This window comes from Drosophila montana, unplaced genomic scaffold (genome assembly GCF_035044405.1).
Source record: "Drosophila montana isolate Dmon_TW-CO22-7 unplaced genomic scaffold, ASM3504440v1 contig_2178_1, whole genome shotgun sequence".
Lineage (NCBI taxonomy): Eukaryota > Metazoa > Arthropoda > Insecta > Diptera > Drosophilidae > Drosophila > Drosophila montana.
In genome coordinates, this window is record NW_026997075.1 from 3,354,627 (window position 1) to 3,377,838 (window position 23,212).

General features: G+C 36.6%; 1 protein-coding gene across 2 annotated transcripts in view; it reads left to right on the forward strand.

The window, feature by feature from the left end:
• Positions 1 to 347: 347 nt before the first annotated feature.
• Positions 348 to 23,212, forward strand: part of LOC135427438 (uncharacterized) — a 57,118-nt gene continuing 34,253 nt past the window's right edge. Inside the window, exons 1-2 of one of the 2 annotated variants that reach the window (XM_064680957.1) lie at positions 348 to 934; positions 1,002 to 1,058. The gene's annotated coding sequence lies outside the window, so the exon portion shown is untranslated. The remainder of the gene's footprint in view (positions 935 to 1,001; positions 1,059 to 23,212) is intronic. The other variant, XM_064680958.1, reaches the window with a different exon arrangement.

Genomic DNA, 23,212 nt, shown 5'->3' on the forward strand with positions numbered 1-23,212 from the left:
CTGTAGCGGGGAACTGTATTATAACTGTAACTGTATTTTAGAGCACTTTTGTTGTTTTGCAAGTACTTTGCTTGATTTTGCATTTGCAAAGTGACCTTATGATCCAAAGATAAAGTATGCAACAGTAAAAAAAAATCGAAGGCAGAATTTGAATAAGGTATTTAAATAATCAATGGGACCATAGAGATGTTTCTCCGCCTAGAATACGCATGTTTTAAAAAGCTTTATACTATTTTAATGCAAACTAAGCTCGACACGTTGTAAACGATAAGAATAGGATTTATTTTCACTCCTGTCAAACTCATGTTCGGCATTTAAGCATGACTTTGATTTAAGCTTTTGGAAAGCTATTGCAACAGTTGCGACTAACAGTAAAAGCTACACGGAGCATAAGCTTTTACGGCACTGTTGCGTCTCTGTTGTGTATAACGACTTGTAAACGGATGCTTGTGGACTCGAGTCCATCGTTGCGATTTCAAAATCATTCGTCAACAGACTCTCGTGCGATTCGGTTCAGGCTCAGTCTCAGTCTCTCTATCTCTCTCTGACAGGCAGCAGCTTAAGCATTGGCTCAGCATCAGTGACAGTCAATGATTTGAACGTCAGGGGACAAGAACAACTGTTACACGCGCGTACGCTTAACGGTTGAAATTTGAAAATAAAAAAGTGCTTGTGTGTGTTGATTGTTGTTCTTTTTTTTTTGCCGTGCCAAAGTAAAAGGTGTTTACATTTAACTCGGCAATTGTTAGCTGAGCAAAGTCGAAATTCGAAAGTATTGAATTGATTTTCTGAATTAAATAAATCGCGCTGAATTTATCAGTTTCACGCTGGTGCCAAGAATTAATAGGCCTGTTAAAATTCTACGCGGAATAAGCTGTGAAGCATAATCCGCAAGTAACAACAAAAAGAACAAATAAAAAGCAGAGCAAGAAAGGTGAGTATAAAGAAAAACAAATAATTGAAGTTTGAAAGAAAATTCGTATTCAAATTGTGTTTTTTAGGTGCCGTAATATTTGATTTGAATTTCTACTAAATTTTTAAAGTTAATTAATCTAACGGTAAGATTGAAGTCACATGGTTATTTTGGAATTCTACTTTGAATATTTAACAAGTATATATACATATATATACATATATTTGAATATTTACATTGTACATTGAATAAGCAATGTTCTAGTTGCGAGTGCTCGACTAGGAGATACCTTGTAGCTAGCTTCATAACATTTAAAATCTGTTTATATAAACAGAAGGGGCTAGACCATACTATATACAACTAAACGTTAACGGGGGGATATATTCTCAAAGTAAAAACTCTGATTCCGTGTAAACTTTACAAGAAACTGCTTAAAAAATTTGCTTCTAGTTCTTATAAACTTAAAAACTTGCTGACAAAAATCCAATCTGTAAATCATAATCAGCCCCTTATTGATTCAAAGTAAATTGTGCTTGCAATAGGAATAGCTACATTCCCAGCTTGAAGTCTTGAGCTTCTATAATATCTGATATCCATATACCCTTTTTAGCCATTTTCAACAGGGTATGGAAACCCTTATGCTAGTCGTATAAGCATTTTCTTTTTATTTTTTTTTTGTGTATTTACATATGTATTTACTTAAGTAATTTTGTAAACATTTAGGTGATATTTAAATAACTTGGCTTTCTAAATTCAACATCGTGGATTTTGAATTTGTTTTACAGTTTTTTTGTAGCTTAAATTTAATAAACGCCAAATACTTGAAGTATACAAAAACCGAATAAAACACAAACATCTAAGATTTGGCATCAAAGTAAGAACTTGCTGTGTGGGTTTTTCACTTCATTAGCTTTGAAGAAATATCAACAAAAAACATAAACATCAAGGAGTTACGGCTGCTGTAAATGTAACTGTAACTGTAACTGTAACTGTGGCTGTAACGAGGTCCAACTGGTGTTTGCCCAAACAATTTTCAACCAATTTTACTTAACTGCCTTCGCAGATAATAAATCATTTTCTTTGCCCGTTCGCCCGATTTGCCTGCCGCCCTCACTCGGCGCTGGGTTAAGTGAGTGATGGGCAGAATTTGTGTGTGAGGGGCTGTGAGTTGGTGTGAGGAACTGTGGGTTAGAGCCAGTCCCCTGCCAGACTTTAGATGGCCTTAGATGCTGGTTGCTCCTTTCATTTATATATGTATATATATAAATATGTATATATATATATATTGTTGCGACGTTATCTGTTTTTTGCTAATTAACTTGGCTGCCTGTCAGTGTGCGCCCAGAAAGCGCGAGCGGGCGAGAGAGATATATTGGGAAAAGGAGATACTAATATCCCGAACGGGCTAAACTTAAACGTTACGTTTTGAATTTCTTTGGAAATCAAAAATCTCATTAAAATGTTCGGCAACGGGCCTGCCCTCCGAGAACCTCTTTAACATAAAAGAAAGCAAAAATAAATATAAAAAAAAATAAATAAAAACCAACGACGACGACAACAGCCAGCGACAATTATTTGGGGGCGGTCGGGACACAAAGTAACAAAGGGTTGGCTAACTAGGCGTATGCAAAATTTGAATAAACTTCCTTGTTGCGAGCAAACATTTACAGAGTGTGTGTGTTGGATTGCATATGTGTGTAACATCTTTGTATATATATCTTTTATATGCATAAAATTGATCACAAAAATATATGTAAATAAATACCTTGACTTTATGCTCGTAAAATTAGGAAAATGTGACAAAAAAAAAATAAAAATTGAGGAAAATAATCACGAATTTTGGCGTTCGGAAGCATAAACCACATTTTAATTATTCTGCCCGAACAATGTTTTATATTTTATATATTTTTTTCTTTTAGCTTTTGTCAACAATCAGCTTCTATATTAATTTAATATTATTAAATACCACAAATTTAATATGCATGCCAAAAATATTGACCTTTGGTATTTTAATGACATATTTGTATATAAAACCTAGATATAGAATGCATTAATATTAAAATTCAGCAAACGTTGAGCTCACCTGAAATGCATGGCCAGATTGTGATTAATTTGGGTTAATAAATAATTAAAGCTGCATATCAACTGATGATGCTCATAATTATATATTCAGATCTTATCTGCTTTTTATACCCTAACGCATAGAAGGAAACATCTCCGACCTCATAAAGTGTATATATTCTTGATCAGTATCAACAGCCGAGTCGATATAGCCATGTCCGTCTGTCCGTCTGTCTGTTTATATGCGAACTAGTCGCTCAGTTTAAAAGTTATCCCCATGAAACTTTGCACACTTCCGTCTTTCTGTCGCACACTGTACATATGTATGTCGGAAACGGCTGGATCGGACCACTATATCATGTAGCTGCCATAGGAACGATCGGTCGAAAATTAAATTTTAGTATTTTTATCAAAGCCAGCATTTACGAGCTTCACTATTTTAACATATCTGCAAAACCGTAAGGCAAATGTCTACAAGGGTATTAAATCTTCGGCGTGCCGAAGGTAGCCCTTCTTTCTCGTTTATATCTACAAATGACGTAATTTGATTATGTGAAAAGAAGTACTCATTTAGTTATTGGTACATCTGATTATCTAGTCGAATTTGTATTAAAATAAGTATTATGCATTCATACTTTATTCGAATACTCATCCGTTTATAGGGCATTACCTTCACTGCCTGGAAACTCAAAGATATATATGCAAAAATTGTTGCCCCTTTCGCTCGGTGCGGTCGTTGTTACATTTTCATTAATTGAAATATGAAATTATAATTGCATTTTTTGCCCAGATTACATGAAAAACAGCATTGACCCAAAATCCGGTCGTGTGCCGCCCAAAACCCCAGCCCAAGCCCAATTGATGACAACACAATTTGAGTGAACTTTTTGCCAAGACATAACAGGAATGAAAAAAATGCGAAAGAAAGTAAAAAAAATTGTAATTATAATTATAATTAAATAACGAGCAAGTTAAAGGCGCGCGCTGGTTGAAATGGCGCTGTGTGTAACCAGTTAGGTCAACAGCTTGGTCAGGATGCGGCCATAATTCACTTGGCTGCCATCGATTTGGCTAAAATGTGTCAACAACAGTAGCAGAGGCCACCAGGACTAACTAATGCCGACGTCTGTGTATGTGCATGATATCAAGAGCAGCTACCAACAATATCACAAAAAAAAACTCACGACTATCTTCAGCACGCCGATAGCTAAATACCCTAACTGACATATAGCTTTAGGTTTGGTAGATTCCTATAGCAGCCATATGATATAGTTGACTGATTTGCAGATTTGCAAAGCTCATATTTCGACCGATTCTTCCTTAAAAGCTATGTGATATAGTAGTCCCATATGGGGACTACATATGTTGCTCATATGTAATAGCCTAACTCCACTATTAACATTTCATAAATTTTTTGCGAATGTGACATATGTTGCCTGTTCGTTTTCCCATAGGAAACAAAATTTTTCACATTTGTAACAAATGTAACATTTGCAAAAAATGATTTATCGAATTTCGTATCGATGTTATGGAAAATACGAAAGTATCCTGACCACAACGGCTGATATAACAAAGAAGGCAAGCAGTAACTTTAATTAAATTTTAATTAAATTAAAATTTTAAATTTTAATAGTCCCACAGTTTTTACCATTTAAAGCCCCTACTTCAAGGCCGTATTATTTGACCTTTTCGGCGCTTAGGCAAATCAAATCAAACCGATCATTTGTTTATTTAAAGAAGCGGTACTTTTGCCATTCATATGTTACAGACAACTGACACTTGCTAATGGAATCGCAGAATGTGAAGTTTGTAAATGTAAGAAATGTTGAATGAAATGGAGGCATCAGGCTATAAGTCGCAAAAACTTTTAAATGTAGACTTTGTTTAAAATGTTGTTTTTACAAATACATACAGTATATTAATATGACAGCTATAAAATAAAGTGCTCAGATCTGGATATAAAAAGACGGATGAAACGGACTGACGGGTATGGCCAGTTTGAGTAGGTTGTTTGCAATGTCTTCTGTCTTCTTCTGTGCCTGAAACATTTGTGTGACAAAATTATGATACCCTCTACAAGGGTATAACAACAACACTAATGGCCGTGCGTGTGTGTGTTGTGTGTGAATGTTTGTTATGGGTATGTGACAGGCGGCTGTCATTTATAATGCGCTGCGTGCTACATAATACAAAAAGTATCATGTCTCGCAACAATAACTCACACACAAGTAACATAAACAATGTGACGCCTGCACATTTGCAAGCTCAAAAGAATTTGCAAACACACAGCAACGCACACACACTCACGCCCTAACAGCTCCTGTTGTGCTATTGCATGAGAACAATATTCATACATTTTTGAAATAAATGTTTACAGACACTTTGCACGATTTTGCACGACTATGGTAACGCGTTTGATGCAGATGAGCTATATGAATATATATACATATATATAAATATACTACTGCTCCTTCAAACACAAACAATCGCTGACATTGCTTTATAAAAAGACCTTTAAGCCCCGAACTACACTCAAGTCAACCTGCAGCTGCTCGTGAATGCCTGTTGTGTGTCACACATTTATGCTATGCTAAAAATATAGTTTATGGTTTATTCAACTTTTTATACCACTTCGGCGCCTTTGTAAAATTTCGTTATATCCTGTATTCATAAAATTGGTTAATAATAAATTAATAAATATATGCATAGGGCGTGCTATGCCTTGGCATAGGTGGAAATGGGACCATACAGACCAATTATATTAGCCATAAATGGCTTCAAAAGCTTAGATCCTTTAAGCATAAGTGTAGACTACATTTAGGGAGAAATGTATTCAATCGGAAGAGGCGGAACATGAATTTAGTGTGTCTTAGTCCCGGCTGCAAGCCCAATAAAAAATAGCAAGTAGTTCGGCTCGCGGTTTAAAAGTGTCTTTAGGTTTGGTTTCGGAACCCATGTTTCCATATCATTGAATCCAACTTTTTGTTTAAATCATGCAATGTTAAGAAACAATTCAATTCTCAATTACCCGGCGTACCCCGTTCTTAATGTATATATAAAATATGCTCCAAATTGGAATTCCGCCTAAAATATATCGTAGTTAATAATAATTTAAGCATTCGGGTTTAAACCGGTTCCATTGAAAACTGGTTTGAAGCTTTGGGACAAAAATCGGTATGCACATGGCTATTTTCCACTTAGCGCTTCCTAAACTATAATGTAGGACATGTCTACATTTATAGAACAAACAAGAACTGTGACTATTTGTTTCACATTTTGCATAACTTTGAAACACAAAGTGCATTTTTGGAGGATACTTTGCAATTTTAATGCCCGAGTGGCATCAATTAAACACTGCTACTCTTACTTTTATTCTCTCCAGTTACCAAATAATCGTACATATACACATAAATATTTAAAACTGAATTGCTGGCATACTCAGCCAGAGGTCAGCGGACGGCATGCAGTTAGTCACTTGCCCTTTGCCCTCCCAACCTGCCCGCAGGCAACTCTCCAGATAGAAGGACGTTAAATGGCAAACTTGTAGGGTGCTTGGAAAGCTGCAGCTGCACCAGCAAAAGGAAAAAAATAAATAGAAAAAAATGCTGGCCAATTTAGTGGAGTGCGCTCAGAGGAGAGCACCTTAGTACAAAGTGGTTCGCATTATATCCTGGTTGCTTTTGGAATGGCAATGAAAAGTGGCAGCTGGATATAAGAGCATCTGTATGTGTGTTAGGCATTCGTTGATTCGTTTACGATACTTTTCCAGTATTATCCCAGACAAGCACTGAACTTTTCTAGGTTTCACATGGAACAAGTGTATTCAGTTTTATTTTTGTGTTGCGATTGATTTTATCCTCTGTGCGGAACGTGGGAAGAGTGTATTGGCTATGTGCAACATCTTGCTGAAATGTTTTCAATACTTTGAGGCTATTCAAAATGAGACTTGACTCAAGGCATATTTAAAGTAAAGCAGAGTGTATTGGGTTGTTGAAATGTTAATGATACTTTGCGAGTCTTGTCTAAAGCGATTCTTATTGGAAGCTGCTTCGAAAATTATGCCCCATTTTAAGTCAAGTGGGGTAGGTTCTTATGAGGATTATCTAGAAGGAATACTTTTAGAATTATTTAAAAATTAAATAAAATTCCTACACCAAACTGTGTAGCATCTTGAAGACTTTGTGGTAGACTCTCTTACTTCCTTATCAGGCATATGACCTTGGCTAGTGGAAATATAAAAAGTAAGCTGATTAAAACCAAATGGGGGATAAAAGAAATATATGGATTAAGGCAAATTGAATATAAAAACAATGTATATAAAAGTAAATAATGATAGCAAAAAGAAAAAGTTATGCATCTTCCAGTTATGAATAAATTTAAAATACGCATAAAAAATTGTATAGCCAAGACGAAAAATTATGGATCTAAATTTAAAAAAAAAACAAGCTGCGGAAATTCCTTTCATTTTGATAGCTAAACTTTAAGCTTGAGGCAAAAATGTATTTAACTTGCCTCGGCTCGTTTTTTGTTTGTTGTTTTGGGCACGCTTAATTTGACGCAGTATTGCCCTTTTTATTTGGTGCTTTTTTTGTTGTTTGTTGCTTCTTTTAATTACGTCGCACCCCCTTAAAAAGCGGGGAGGGGTTGGGGTGCCCTGGGCAGCTGTAATGGTAGCCTGTTTGCCTGGCCCAATTTTTTTTCGCTCGACATGGCATCCACAACAGCTACGGGAGCACCAGCAGCAAAAACAATTGGAAAGTTAAGTGAGCTTGCAAGAACTGGGTGCTCAAACAGGGCCAATAACAGACATACACACACACGCGCACACGCACGAGCACCCAGCCACCAACACCCTTATCGACAGCCACAAACGCAGCAAAGCCGCTAGCAAAAATGGCAATGAAAAGCGTGCCAATATTTACGGCCAAACTTGCAGCCCGCATTTCCCGCATTCCTATAGGTAGCACAGCAGCCGCAGAGCAAAAATGTCATTTACATTGCACAATTGTCAAAGGATACTATTGTGTGTTTTTCATTTTTATATACCCTATACACATGCAAAATAAATGAGCACAATGGATTTATGCATGTTAATATAACAGGCAAAGTGAATCAACTTCGTTCACATATAAACTCTGCACATTCTTGATAAGGACAACGAGCTAAGTCCTCTGTTTGTTCTCGTGATCGCAGTGATCTGAGAGCCTTCAAGAGAATTTAACTTCATATAAAGGCTCTTGTATATCCACTTCTTTTCACACCTCCCACTTTGTGAGCACCGATAAATGTCAATTTCCAATTTTTGAGTATATCTCAGGAATTATTACATTATATGTATGTATAGTCCAATCTTAGTATTTCGCCCTCTGGGCCAACCGTTTTAGATTTCATAAAATGACCAGACCATAGATTCAAATCGATAGGAAAATAAATACAAAAGTTTAAAGCTGCTGGAAAATAGGGTATTTCCTAGCTGGACACTCTCGAACGGACTACTCTTACTTATTATATTTTATTTTTTAATACTCTGTTCAAAAAGTGTTATAAATTGTATTGGTTATGTGCAATGACCTTCTTATTGACGGTATGAAAGTAATTTATTGCTGCCATTGAAGCTTTAAACTTCACCAGCTTCCCCAGCCACGCCCACCGCCGTTACTACGAATTGCAAAAATCGATAGTTCCTAAAGTTAAAGCTTGAAGTTAAAGAGGTATCGAAAGCTATCAAACTCTCTTCGACTCACTTAAACTGTAACTAACCGGCCAGGAGAGTATTTCACAGTCGATTGCATCCTACGTAATTGGTTGATAAGAATGTGTGCTAGTTCAGAGCGTTTGCGCATTTGTGTTTCTTTCAGGTTTAATTTCTTTTCAGTGTAGCTTTTTGGTGTAAAAGTGTATATTAAACACTTTAAACCTTGGATATGAAGTTGTGCAGTTAAATAAAGAGTTAAAATTGTGGCCACGAATACGAGGGCGAATGTAGTAATTATAAAATCTTAATGTTTCCGATTTCAACACTTGCTTACTGCTGTTGCATCCGTCGTGTTTATAATTGTGTGCATTCCAGGGAAACATTCCCGATAGATTATATATTCTTGAACAGCATGAGAAACTGAGTCGATTTCCGATTCACTGTGCTGTTCTGCATGCTCGTTCGTTGGAATCTACAGACAGCAATTTTCATATTTAGTTTCCACCAGCTTCTGTTCAAACACTCAAGCTATTTTATTTGTTGTGGTTTTTCTTGTTTGTGAAGTTCAACAATGGCTCGAATTGGATTTTATGTGCCAGATTCAGCCTCTTGCTTTTGTATTATGGTGGCCACGTGTATCACAAAATCAAAATCAGAATCAAGGTTCTGCAAATATCAACTTGCTGCTTGTTTGCGAAAACTTTCATAGCGTACATTGGTAAGTTGGCAATTATGTTGTGTGGGTGTGTATACTTGAGTGTGTGTATGTGTGTGTGTGTGGCAGCTACCAGTGGCAGCCAGTGCAATTCACTGCATTGATTGGCTTGCCTCAGGGAACAGCATGGCGGACTTGTCGTGGGCCTACGCGCTGCGTATGACTCATGGCTTCGAGTGGCTTCTACGGGCTTTGGTTTCGCCAACTGCTTGGCAATTGACGCAAAATGCATTTCATATGGCAATGCACCCTTTGTTTTCACTCCCCTGAGAGCCACTCCCAAATGCAGCCAGAGCATATAGCAATTTTTATTAGTTCATACTGTTGATTTTGCTTCATTCCTAGCTGGGCTGCTTTTTTTTCTTGTTTTTTTTTTTTGCCAGCAGCTCCCACGTGAATCTTTTCGACATGATCATTACAAGTTGTCGCAGAATAATTCACTGTAATCCTGGGGACAACGTTTCGATGTCCTAGCAACAACAATAACAACTGACCAGCAAGCAATGCCAACTAGCTATTGCTCATATATACATATACAAGTATGTACATAATATGTACTACATATATGTATATCGATTAGGGTATCCTTTGATATGGGAACCCTTTTAATAAGCTTTCATTGTAGATGTAACTTGGCATAGTGTAGCCAGGACTGAACATTCAAAATTGATAGTCGTTGACAACATCTTGTCCTTTGGTTTGGTGAACCTGCACGATGTTTTGGTTTGAGCCTTGGCCACAATCAAACTTATAATGAAGGAGCTCAGTTTTTAGATTTCGGCTTTCAGATCAGCCTGGTTTTGTTTAAGGTTTGACTAGAAACCTGTAAAGTTTGGTCCTCAACGAGTTCGATTTCACACAGATTTCCACAGTTGCTGATCAGCTTTAACGAGCACTTCTCTTGTGGCTCCTTTATGATGGCAGTCTTGGATTTAAAGGTCGACTAATTAAACATACTCTTCCCTTGCTGATTTAATCGCTTATTACGCAGTGAACAGAGTACTGCGCAGTTGGTTGCATCCGTTCTGACATGTTGTAATTGCCAGCTCAGAGCCAAAAATGAACTCAAATAAGGAGCTCTCTATAGGGAATTTGAGCATAACCAAATATGATTCGCATTGAGCGCAGCAGTCGGAGGGAGCACGTGTTAAGCAAAGGAGATTGTAGCTTGAGGCTAGACAAGTGTGCAGCTGGTGACATTAATGAATAAGTGTGTGGCAGGAGGCAAAGCCATAAAGCTCTCACAAAACGCACGAACTGGCCTGCAACAGGATGGTTGTGTACACAGTGGGTGAGGGAGGGCCAGGAGAAGGGGCGGCGTTGAGTTCAGCTGGAGCGTAATGCTGTCTATTTAAAGAAGTGCCATTTTTTTTTGTTCAATCCCACAACATGGACGCTTTCACAAACATATAATGCATATGTATATATAGATGGATAGTGCTATATCTGTTGCTTCTGAGCGTGTGTGTGCGTTTGTGTGTATATGTGTATGCATGCACGAGTATCTCGGGTGTACATAAGTGTTTACACATATGTGTGTGCATATGTATAGGTGTGCACTTGAACTATGCGCCATAAGTGTTGAAAAGTGTCGAAAAGTGTGCGCTCTAAAACGCTTGGCAGGCACTCAACCGCACTTGTCCTCAAGGTCGCCAGCTATCTTGACAATGTCGAAGTGAGCACACAGGACAACACATACACACACACACACTCACACACACACACACACACACACACACACACACACACACACACACACACACACACACACACACACACACACACACACACACACACACACACACACACACACACACACACACACACACACACACACACACACACACACACACACACACATAAGACAAACTGTTGATATTGAATTTCTGATAGAAGTCACACCACGTTGGCCAAACAATGCAAATTGTTTATTTGTTGACATAACGTGAGCTGATTTTCTTTTGATACAAAATTGTTTGTAAAAGAGAAATCCGCAGAGAAAAGTACTGACACATTCACATGAACATATATATTTTTTTAAATGCAATTTAATGTCTTGATTTTATTTAACTTTCTCGGCAGTTTGATCAATTTAGCTTTTAACCATGATAATTCAATTCAACATGAATAAATAATAAATAAATTCTTCTCACTTACACTAGCTTTGGATAACAAAATATAATTTGGGATTTATATTGACCTATGCTTTGCCATTTGCTTCAGTTCTTGAACCTGGTCTTGCATATTTATGAGACCAGCATTTTTAATTTATCAAAATTAAAATTATTTATAGCATTTTTTTTTATTTTTAAAAATTATTATTGTTTATATGGCTAGCTGGCTCAGCTACTAAGAAATTGCTCAGAAATATTTTAAAATTAAAAATATGTTTTGAATCAAATATATTTATTTTAGCTTAGATTAGGGTCTGGCTGTTTTTTACACAATTAATTCGGCCATAGACGCAATTTATGTTAAACAACAAAATGGGCTCAAGCCGGTTCGATGTAAAAGGAGCTTGACGATTTGTACACGACAAAGATCCTTTATATATCTTTGGTACGACCTATACTAGACTATGCCTCATGTACCTGGTCAGCACAATACTCTATTCATCAAGATAGAATTGAATCTGTACAGAAATAATTCTTGTTGTTTGCCCTTCGTGGTTTGAATTTAGATCCTCGTGTGTGGTTACCGTCATACTCCAGTAGACATTGTTCGCAGCCCAAAAAATTACAATCACATTCCCTTCCATAACTCCCAGTATGCAGTTATTATTCCAATTTTTGTGAAATACATGTTGAGCACAACAAACAATCTGCACTTTACCAAAAAAATAGCAGGGTATTTGTAGACAACAGCAACGCCGTTGACATGTGTCAATTAACTTGAATAATTGAGTAGCTGCATTCGGTTGCAGTCGCCAAACTTTAAGGGTGGACTCGTTGAAGCAGAAACCAAGTTTAATGTTTTGCCAACAAATTATTATTAATAAACGAGAAGATAATACGGATAGCCATATTGGCATTATCATCAATTATGTGGCATACTGGGAAAGGAAGAGAACTAAAAGTTACTCTGTAGTTGAATCTTCTCACATTTTTACTTATCATATATTACATGCATGTCCTACGTTTGTTTAAGCCACATAAACAAGGATTACTTGAAATGATGAATGTATGCATGTCCGACCCTTACACGGTGATAAATATATATGTATGTACACCGTGCCCGTGTTCGTTTGTTCTTTGCTCTGCCTGTAAGCATGTCTCGAAGGTTGTGTTGAGAACATCGTATTTCTAGTTCGAGTATCGCTTAAAGGAATTCCAAACCAACCTGTTCCCTTACGCCTCATAATACATTGCTATATGCCACATCAGCATCAAAATATTAACAAACAGCGTCTGAAAGGATGTTAAATCTTTGCTATGCTCAGAATAGCGCGTATTTTAAATTCAATGTAGAGTTTCATTAACGTAATTCGGGAATAAGGCTTTCATTCAAATTGGCAATTTGTAAATTACTTTGACCGCACTTATGAGGGGATTGTAGTTGTTCGTTCTGTCTAGCATTGACAAAAATAAAGCGGAAACATAAATAACATGAATAATGCACAAGATTTAACATTCATTCAATTAAAATGGCCAAAAAACAATCTGCAGCTGAGTTTCAGTTTGCCAAATGCAAATCATTTACAAAGTAAGAGCTTTATATATACGTACCTTCTCGTTTGTATCTAAGAAATAAAGCTGAAAACCGAATAGGTTCGAGCACAGAGCACACATTTTCTCTTAACCACGAATCGAACCGTAAACCTAGCGCGTTGCTCAAGAAATTATGTCATAAGTGTCTAGCAAATGCCACAACTAAACATTTCACGTACATAACTTTGTTAAACTTAAACGATTTTAAAGTCTGAGAATTTTTAGATTATGGCTTAGCTTCTAGATCAATTATACATCCAAAATCGTTTGATAAAAATCTCTCGTTTTTTTTTTTACTTATTTACGAAGAGTATTTGTATTTGGAATCTAAGAGTTTTATTTTTAATCGATTGTGGGTGTCACATTTATTAAAAATGTATGTATGTATGTATGTATGTATGTATGTATGTATGTATGTATGTATGTATGTATGTATGTATGTATGTATGTATGTATGTATGTATGTATGTATGTATGTATGTATGTATGTATGTATGTATGTATGTATGTATATTTGAATGTATGCATGTATATTTGAATGTATGTATGTATGTAGGTATGTATGTATGTATGTATGCATGTATGTATGTATGTATGTTTGTATTTAGACCGTCAGCGCATCGCAAACAATGTTTATTTGGTGGCCAGCACGTAGCGGCCGCTGTCACCTGGTTCTCGACTCATTTAAGTGAAAATGTCAATCAAATTCTAATTTCATTCAACTTATTTAAATGCACGTACAGTAAAATAACAACGACAAAAGTACCAAAAAAAAACATGCAGTTCGGCTGCTGGCAACGTCACTTTAGTGTCAGTAGGAGACAAGTCTGGGGGCGTGGTCTGACTACGTGCTGCACAGTCAAAGCTAATGGAACGTCTCTCAAGTCAACAAAAGCATCAGTAATATCTAAAGCAATAAAAAACCAAATTTCAAATTGTGCGTGTAGAGAGAATTAGCCCTGGAGATACCCTGTGCTTGGGCAAGTACAACTAATCCTAGCAATAACACCAATAATCAACTGTTAGGCCATTTATTAGCCTTTGCTAAATATGCAAAGCTAAACAAATAATATTTCTAACTCGGGCTACATATCTATTTATATTACGCATTTGTGTACAGTGTGTTTTTGTGTAGATACAATCTCGTTATATATTGGCTGGTATATGAATGGGTATAAATAAATTTGTATTGATTTTACATTATTTATATTTATATTTTTTATATTTAATAATAAATATTTAAGCGAAGCGCGCGTGTCGCTACTCTCGCCTCTTGTTACAACGCAGCTTGAAGTTGACTTAAGTGTTGGCCAATAACTGAGTTACATATTTGTAGCTGGTTAAAAGTGTCTGCTCAGGTGACTCATGAAATTGAATTGTGCAAAAATATGCTTGAAAACTCAGAAATCCAGTCTGTATCGTTTAATGCATTGCATACCCTTTACAAATCTATAAAAGAGGCTACAATTATGTCCAGCTATATATTGAGTTTATAATAGACCTAGTATTTATTCGATATACGCCTCTCTGACGGTTCAAAATATGAATATGATATATATAGCTAAGGAAAGTATGTTTGTAGTTTAGGGCACGTCAGATCTGGCTACAGGGTATTCTCTTGTCAAGCAGCCGTTGCCTCTGTGAAATAGCTCAAGAACTTTTTCTCGATGTAGATTTTCTCTAGCCTAATGTTAGCTAGGAATGGACGAATGTATCTTAGGCCATATTAAATCTTGCCTAAGGGAATCTGCTAGTCAAGCAACCGTTGCCTCTGGGAAACCGCTTAGGAACTTTCTCCTGATGTGAATTTTCTCTAGCTAAATGCCAGCTAGGAATGTACGAATGTATTTTGGGCCACTTCAAATCCCTGCTACAGGGTATCTGCTAGTCAAGCACCCACGTGTGGAGAAATTTTATTTGTTTGAATTTATTTTTCGATTGCCCCTAAAAAACAGGTTACGAAATTTCTCCTGATACACATTTCCGCTAGCTAAATGTCAGCCATTTTGTTTTAGTTGTGCCACTGCCCAGGTTTATACCAACCGCACGCGACGGCCCCTCACACAAAGTTGGCCCAAACTCCTCCTAGCCAACTCATCCCAGCCCGGTGGGAGCCCAAACGCTTTGCGGCAGCTCGCAAAAAATATTTAAAATTTATTTATAGTCAAATACGGTACACTGCACCTGTTGTTGCTGCGGGTGGATGCTGGCTGCTTTGTTATTATTGTATTGTTGTACCCTGTCAACACTCTTTCAAGGGTGTGTGTGTTGCTGTGTGTGTGTGCATATATAAATATATATACAGCTACATATACATATAAGTTTGTGTGTGAGTGTATGTACACACACACATTTATTGACAACAAATGTTTGCTGTTGTTGTAGTAGCTGGGGTGTAAAAATGATTGAGTGTTTGAACTCAACTTTTGTGTTGCCATCCTTGTTGCGTCAACGTGACGTGTCAATACCCTGTACTAGCTAATGACGCCAAGTTCCAGCTGGTAGTATATCGTATACATCCTTATTGATTATAAGCAATTCTTTCTTCGATCCACTTACACACTTAACTGTGGGTGTCCTTTGCAACTATTGACCTGTAATATTGAAGATCGCCAACTGTTTGCAGTGTATTGGTGGGCGGAGTAAAATTGAGTTACTTTACAAGCTTAGTCAGAACTCGTCTGACAACATTTTTTGATCAATTTTTTTTTATATGAATAAAATGTATATATAACTATTATATTATTATATAAATTATAATATAAGTATAACTCATAAAAAACTTTTTTAAGAAAATGAATTCATTTCTTCGTTGTAAAATGTTAATTTCGTTTATATTTAATACTTATATGTATTATATATATATAATTAATAATATATAAACATAACGCCAAATTTTCTTAAAAAAAATGTATTTATTTATGCTATAATAAATATATATGAATTCATAAATATATATATATTTTTTATGTATCTCTTTTTGTTAAAAACATCAAGCAAAAGATTGGATTTTAATAATAAAGTGGCTTGAATTTAATTGTAATATCGACTTAAATTCAGATTATAATAATGTATTAACAGAAAAATAAGTAATTTAAGGCATTATGATTACACCTGGAGCTTATACATCTAATAATAAGTAGGGAATATATGGTATTTGTATAGAGTTAATATTAGAGTATACAAACTTCGTCCAGTTACAATATCAAAGCTAATGTAACGTTGCTCGCTCTTTGGCAACGTTTTAAATTGTGTTTAAGCCAGCTGCTTCCTGGCAACTTCTTTTCGGTTATTGTTGTTGTTAGTGTTGTTGTTATTGTTGCTGCTGCTGCTGCTGTTTGAGCAGCGACACAGGAAAATTACCAGGGAGCAGCCAGACGTTGCCTAACCCAAAGGGCCGCCACTGTCAACAGGGCGACGGTCTGGGAGCAACGTTGCCTTTGCCTTGGAGTCAGTTTGTTTGTATGCACTTCAATAAAAATTTAGCATACGCTTCAATTCACTTCGCTTGCCACACGCACTCACTAACACACGCTCACACACACACATCTATATATATTTATGTATGATATATATATATATTGTATTTATATACATATATACAAGCACGCGCACCTGTAACGCCCTCTGGCGGCAGTCAAATGAAAACATTGCTTTGTATTATTCCGTCTGGCATTTTTCGATTATATGTTGCCTTTGCTTTCGGCTCTCGTTTTTCAATCTAAATGTCAGCACATCCAAACACGTGCGTGTATCCTAATGGCAGCCACTATGCTGGTGTGCGTGTGTGTGGGTGTGCGTAAGTGTGTGTGGCTGCGTGTGTTGAGGCAAATTACACGAGTGAAGTGCGCACTTCAAGATGAAATAGTCAAGCAACTGACACGCAAACAACTCACTTTACATCCCTTATGCTCATCAATTAAACTGTATGTGCGTCTGTGTGTGTGTGCCTGTGTACGTATATATGCTTATATATACACACGTACATATATATAAATATACATTGTATATACATACTTGTGTTTTCCTACCTAATTTTCTTGACGTAACTTTTGCAAGACGCTGCGCCTCATCTCATCTAAAGCTCCTCACTTGACGCCCTGCTGGCTGCAACGGCTGCCAAAAAAAAGTAAAAAAAAAATTAGATAAAAAAAAACGAAAACCGGAGGCACAAGTTGAAAATTAAGCCAAGCAGCAACAATTTATGAGCGTGGGCGTGTCATAAGCAGCAAATTTCAAAGAATCGCTAACGCGCTAAATGTTTCCCTCAGTTGTCATCTTGAAATTATTTCCCATATTCATTTGCAGCTGGCACCAAATTGTGCTACACAGTTGCAGCACACACTCACGCACAAAAGCGTACACGTAGATTTTCTTGTACATACAATATATCGGAACAGGGTACTCAGAAATGAGCTTAAATTGAAACAAGCAAAGCCTAAGACGCATCAAAGAATTTCTTGACTTTGCGGCTGTAATTTATCCGGTATTTAACTCGAAACAACAATAATTCAATTTAACTTACCTGATTCTTGTAAACAAATCAAAGCAGAATTAACTTGACTAGGCTTTTCACAATATTTAATGCTTTACGGCAAGCTGTCGGCCTATGCAGAATGTAGGCTCTGTTTTTGCGAAATTTTTCGGCTGGTGGTCTATATTATGAAATTATCATTCTTTTTATTATATACATTTGATCCATATATATATATATACACTTGCAATCCCATTTCCAACATCTATGTTGTACTCTATTTGAATCGTGTTACACCGATTGAGGAAATCAACTTCGCTGAATGTAAATGTTGGCTCAACACGGTGGGGGAAGTTTTCAATTTTTTACGGGCGGGAAAAGGTTGGAAAAGTTATTTATAATTTAAATCTAAAAACTTGGCGCCAGGCAATAACGCTTAATATCCGCTATGTAACATATGTTCTCTAATACTCAACGCGGATGAAGTTTATTTTTCGCTGCAGATAAAACGAAAACAACTGATTCTCATGAATTATTGTAAGACTTATATGTTTTCCTGGCTTAATAATAAATTTCAGATTAAAAAATTGGGTATTGTGTAATCTAGAAAAAATTTATTTTTTCGTATTTACGTGTTATTTTTTATATTTGTATAACAGCTAACTAGAACAATAGATGATACCCTATATTTTAATTAAATAATAGCCTAACATAATATGTTCATAATTCAGCAAGAAAGTTCGCAGTTAAATTTAGCCTGCTGTAAGTTGGACAATTTACAAAACTTTTTTTTCACCGTGTACAATGTACATATTAACATTGGCAAGTGTTTGTGTATATATCTCTATCAAAGCTGCGCCTAACTGACGTGAAACGTGACACCCAGATCCAAATCCACACCACTTTCCATCCACCCAGACACCCACAAGCACACGCACACACAGACCCACACTCACACCCTCACACACAGGTGGATATAGATACTCTGAGACATTTGATGGATGATGTTGACAAGAAATTTACGTTAGCTCGCAGTTCGTCGTCGAATGTGGAAAACAGTTCATGTGGAATATTTTTAAACGTTTGATTAATAAATATTACAAAATGCCATTAAATTAATTGCTATATGTGCTGTTTCTCTATATACATATACAAATGTCTATGTGCGGTTGCGCATGCTATTTGTACCCTGTACACATCAAAAATTAGTAAAATGGGTAAAAAAGTGTCTCTGCAAATGTATCTCACAGGTAGTAGGTAGCTTCTCCCAACTCAATAAGTATATATGTATATGCAGAAAGATGAAACGGATGTTCGAATGTTTGTTAGAGTATCTCGGCGCTGAATACAGGGTAACTTCTAGTCGCACCATCACGACTATCGCACTCTTATTTAACCTTTTACTTCATTCTTTTTTCAACGATTTAATTAAATTTGTAAGTTTTTAATTTGCGATGTAGGCCATCGATCCAATGGCATTTGATTAAAGCGTCCTTCTAATTGAATCAACATGCCAAATGCATTCATTTTTATCAACTATCGGCGATGTCTATGATGACTATGAAGATGATGATTAACTCGTTTACCATTATATTCCTTTTGGTTACTTGCAAAAACACTCAAAACTGTTGATCCTGCGCCCACTGCGCAGGACGCCAATCGTTAAGGTGTAAGGAGCGGAGGGAGATATCAAAAAAAGCAAATATTCTGGTACCCCGGAAATGTTAGCATCTGTTAAATATACATTTTCATAAAACCAACATACCCTATTTCACCCTATTTTTCAATGGGTAGAGTATAAAAAAACCTTACAAATCGAAACGAAATAAAACGTAACAAAAACAAGCTTAATCAAATAGAGACTAAGCCATATAGACGGATTTAAAGTTTCTACATTTGCTGCGCAGCGAACTAGATGTACAATACAACAGCTAAGAACAAAAAGTTACCTACATAAAAATGATGTACTGGCAAATGTATATATGTATATAGAAACAAGTATATATGTACTTGCGGATATTGCCCGGCCTTGCTCTTGGGACGTTTTGTGGTACAAATTTTAGAAATCACCTTTCTACCCATCTTGATCTCTATGTTATGTTGATCCATGTTAGTCTTGCGGTGGGAATCTTGAAGCTGAAGAATAAACTTACATTTATTCAACCTTTGACCTCTCTCACCAGATTCTCACAAAGATCTTTAAAAATGAGTTTGAGGCCGATCGGATGGTAAACAAAAAAGTTTCATACAAACGTTTTTCGCGAGTTTTCCACACATGCGGGTGGAATTTCCCGAAACCCCGTCTTAACGTGCACCTTCATCTCAAAAGGTAACTATAGTGAAAACTTCAGCTTCTTAGCTCTTACGGGTTGGTCAGTCAGTCAGTCAGTCAGGACAAACATTTTTTTATATTGAGATATATGTTTATATGTACGATTAAATACCAAAGCCAAGCCGAAAAGAGTTCTGATCCCTAGAGCTTGGACCGCATTAAGGACCACTGCGCCAAGCCGTTGACCCAGTTATATTATGTACTAATAAACTACATGATATAAAGGTTTCAAATGCATGCAGCAACAGGCGGTGTTAATGGCTACTTATGAGTGTATTTGATTGAACATTTTATATAAGGGGTATATTTATTTTATTTTGAAGCAATTGTGAACACATTGAAGCAATTAATTTTCCTCGGGTTCGGTTCCAAGTTTGGTATTCGAAAAGGCAAACTTTTGTCGTCTCTAAATTATGTGCACCATTAAAATATTTAACGATTCTTTGATATGCTTCGCATATTTTCAAAAATCCACTAAACGGATGTTTAGAGCTTGAGAAAGCACATTTTGTATGTGGGTTCTCGTTTGGCAAAGAAACAAAATATACAACATTTGGATACCTCGCCATTTTTCCTAAAGTCGAAAAAGAATATTATTTCTTAAAAGGCTATTTAGAGGGTATTGTAATTTGTTCAAAAAATGTGTAAGGCATAGAAGGAGACATCTCCCAATTCTAAACAAATTCTTCATTAACTTAATCAACAGCTCAGTCTTTAAGGCCTTTTGTCCAACTGTTGGTCAATTTGTTTTAAGCTTTCGTCATGAAACTTTGCATAGATCCGTCTTTCGCTTACAGGCTGTACATGCGTCGTAATCAGACAGAGAGGAATACTTTATCATTAAGCTGTGTTAGCGATGATCTGTCGATGATTAAGTTGTTAAGGTAACAAGCGAAGAGTAAACATGGCAATAACAAGCTTCACTATGCTACTAACATATCTGAAGAAACCATATCAAATCGGACTACTATATTATGTGGCTTATACATTTAGGAACAATCGATTCGAAATAATAGTTTTACTTAAAAGTTTTACGTTGTGCTTAAGATTAAGATATGCAATAGGCAGATGTACCAAACTGTGCCCTCAAAAAGGTTATTAGGCTCTTCGGTAAGTCTCTTCTTTTAGGCTGTAAATAATAGTTTTGCTTAAAAGTACTTAAAGCCAGTCTACAATATTACAATATGCTTAGGATTCAGATGTGCAATAAGGAGATGGACCAACCTGTGCCTCCAAAAAGGTTCTTAGACTTTTGGGAGTTCTAAGTCGAGCTGTCTTCACTCATTCATTTTTCTGATGTTGCTTTTATTAGCGCTGTTGTTATGAAGTATGCCGAGTATGCTTATGCAAATGACAGGTGATGCCGTTTATTTAAACTTTTATTTTTTTTTTTAAGTGCAAAATAAATATTGCTTGCCACAGCGGAGCACGTGGTGGAGGAGAGGAAAAACAACAATAACCAACGCCGCCGCATTGTGACCGCCCTTCATTATTTCATTTCTCTGTTGTTGTAGTTGTTATACTATGCGGCCCGGCATTATTTCCTGCTTCCGAAGCTGTCAGCTTTTATTAAAAAATTCATTATACCCTGCATTGCAGCTCTAATAATAACAAAAAGCAACGGGGCAGCGGCATTAAAAATATGACTATATTTCCTTAGCTTGCTACAAAGTATAAGTATTCCTGGTGGCATATACCAAGGCACCGCAATGTTATTAATTTTGTAAGAGACCTTTGCTTTATAAGTGCAAAAATATTATAATATTGATAGTTGGTTAAGCTATGAATACGCTATATGACTAGAAACCCAACAAAAATATAGCGCATTTCACGGTTCGAACCAATGCTTTTTCCTGGATTCGGTTTGTGAACATGGCTTTTCGTACTATGAACTATGTAACTGTAAGCATTATCCCAAACTCTATCAAACTTTCTATGGCTATTTGGAGCCCACATATGGGTATTAAGCGCAAAGCCAAAACTCTTAAGATGGGAGAGGTATCTAATAAATGAAATATTTTAGATTTATGTAGGCTAAACGAGATTCTGCATACTAAGTTTTGTGTCTAGCTCTTTAAGTTCCCGAGATCCATGCGTAGAACGCATAATTTATGAAGTCCAAAAATCATCCTTCTGTCTGCTCAAATCCTTTTTACACTTGATGAACCTATCTACTCAACAGCATATAAACATTTAAAGCAATTTGATTGCAATGTATTTAATGGGAATGTTCGTAGGATTGCGAACTTAATCGATCTGACTTGACAATAGCCTGGCCAAAATAATGTAACATTAGTCAACAATAGTTTCGCAATCTTTCTGACAAAACTTTGTCAGTGTAGCATACATAGTATTGTTTTATTCCGTAAAGATGCGGCGATAAATATCAAAATGAAGGTCGACAGCAGCGTAAATGCCAGTTCGTGGCATGATGCTTCATTGTTATAATCTCATCTGTCAGGCTATAAAATTTAATGGCCACAACATCTGCACTTTTCGACTGCTGCATTTGAAAAATTTATGAATTCTTCTTCATGGTTGTCTGTGCCACAAAATGATTTCCCACTAAGCTGACATTAATTTACCTCATAATTGCGTTTGCGTGAGCTGGTTAACAATTGTCGCGTTTGGCTTCTGGTTTTCAATTTCATTTCATTTCTCTTCAATTTTTGGCCAGGGTAGCTGTGTAAACGCTTTAAGTAATTTGCAGCATTTAATGTCATTTAATGTTTACGTTTAGCCAAATGCCACATTGCTACGTCAACCCCGGCGCCCTTTCATATTCAATGCCACTGAGTGTGAAACGAATAAAAATCTATTTTGCAACAATTCTCTGCACAGCATGAAGGGGCTTTTAATTTTAGCCCAGTTCAGCGTTGCAAATCCCATGAAAAAAAGGGAATGAAAGTAAAATAAAAAATTGCACTGACGCTGACTGGAAAAGTTTTCAATAACTATCTCATATCCGCACCCACACACACACACACTGTCAGACAGTTCTACACACACATTCAGTTACTCATACACACGCATAACACACACTTCCGGCTGCCTTTTGTGCTGCGCAACTGTTGAGTTATTTTATGTATTGTGCGGGCCGCTTCTGCGTCCGGCTGTGCCGGACCCTGCCCTGGCATTGATAAGCTGCAAATAGTCAGGCGGCGGCAGCGCTGAATTGGACCCGGACCCAAACCAGGACCTATAGTTGGACCTTCAGCGGACTGACTGGACTGACTGCCGCATTTGCCACTAGATTTGTTCAAAGCCATTCGGGAGAGTTGGCCCGGCAAAGTGGCACGGGTGTCATGACTATGA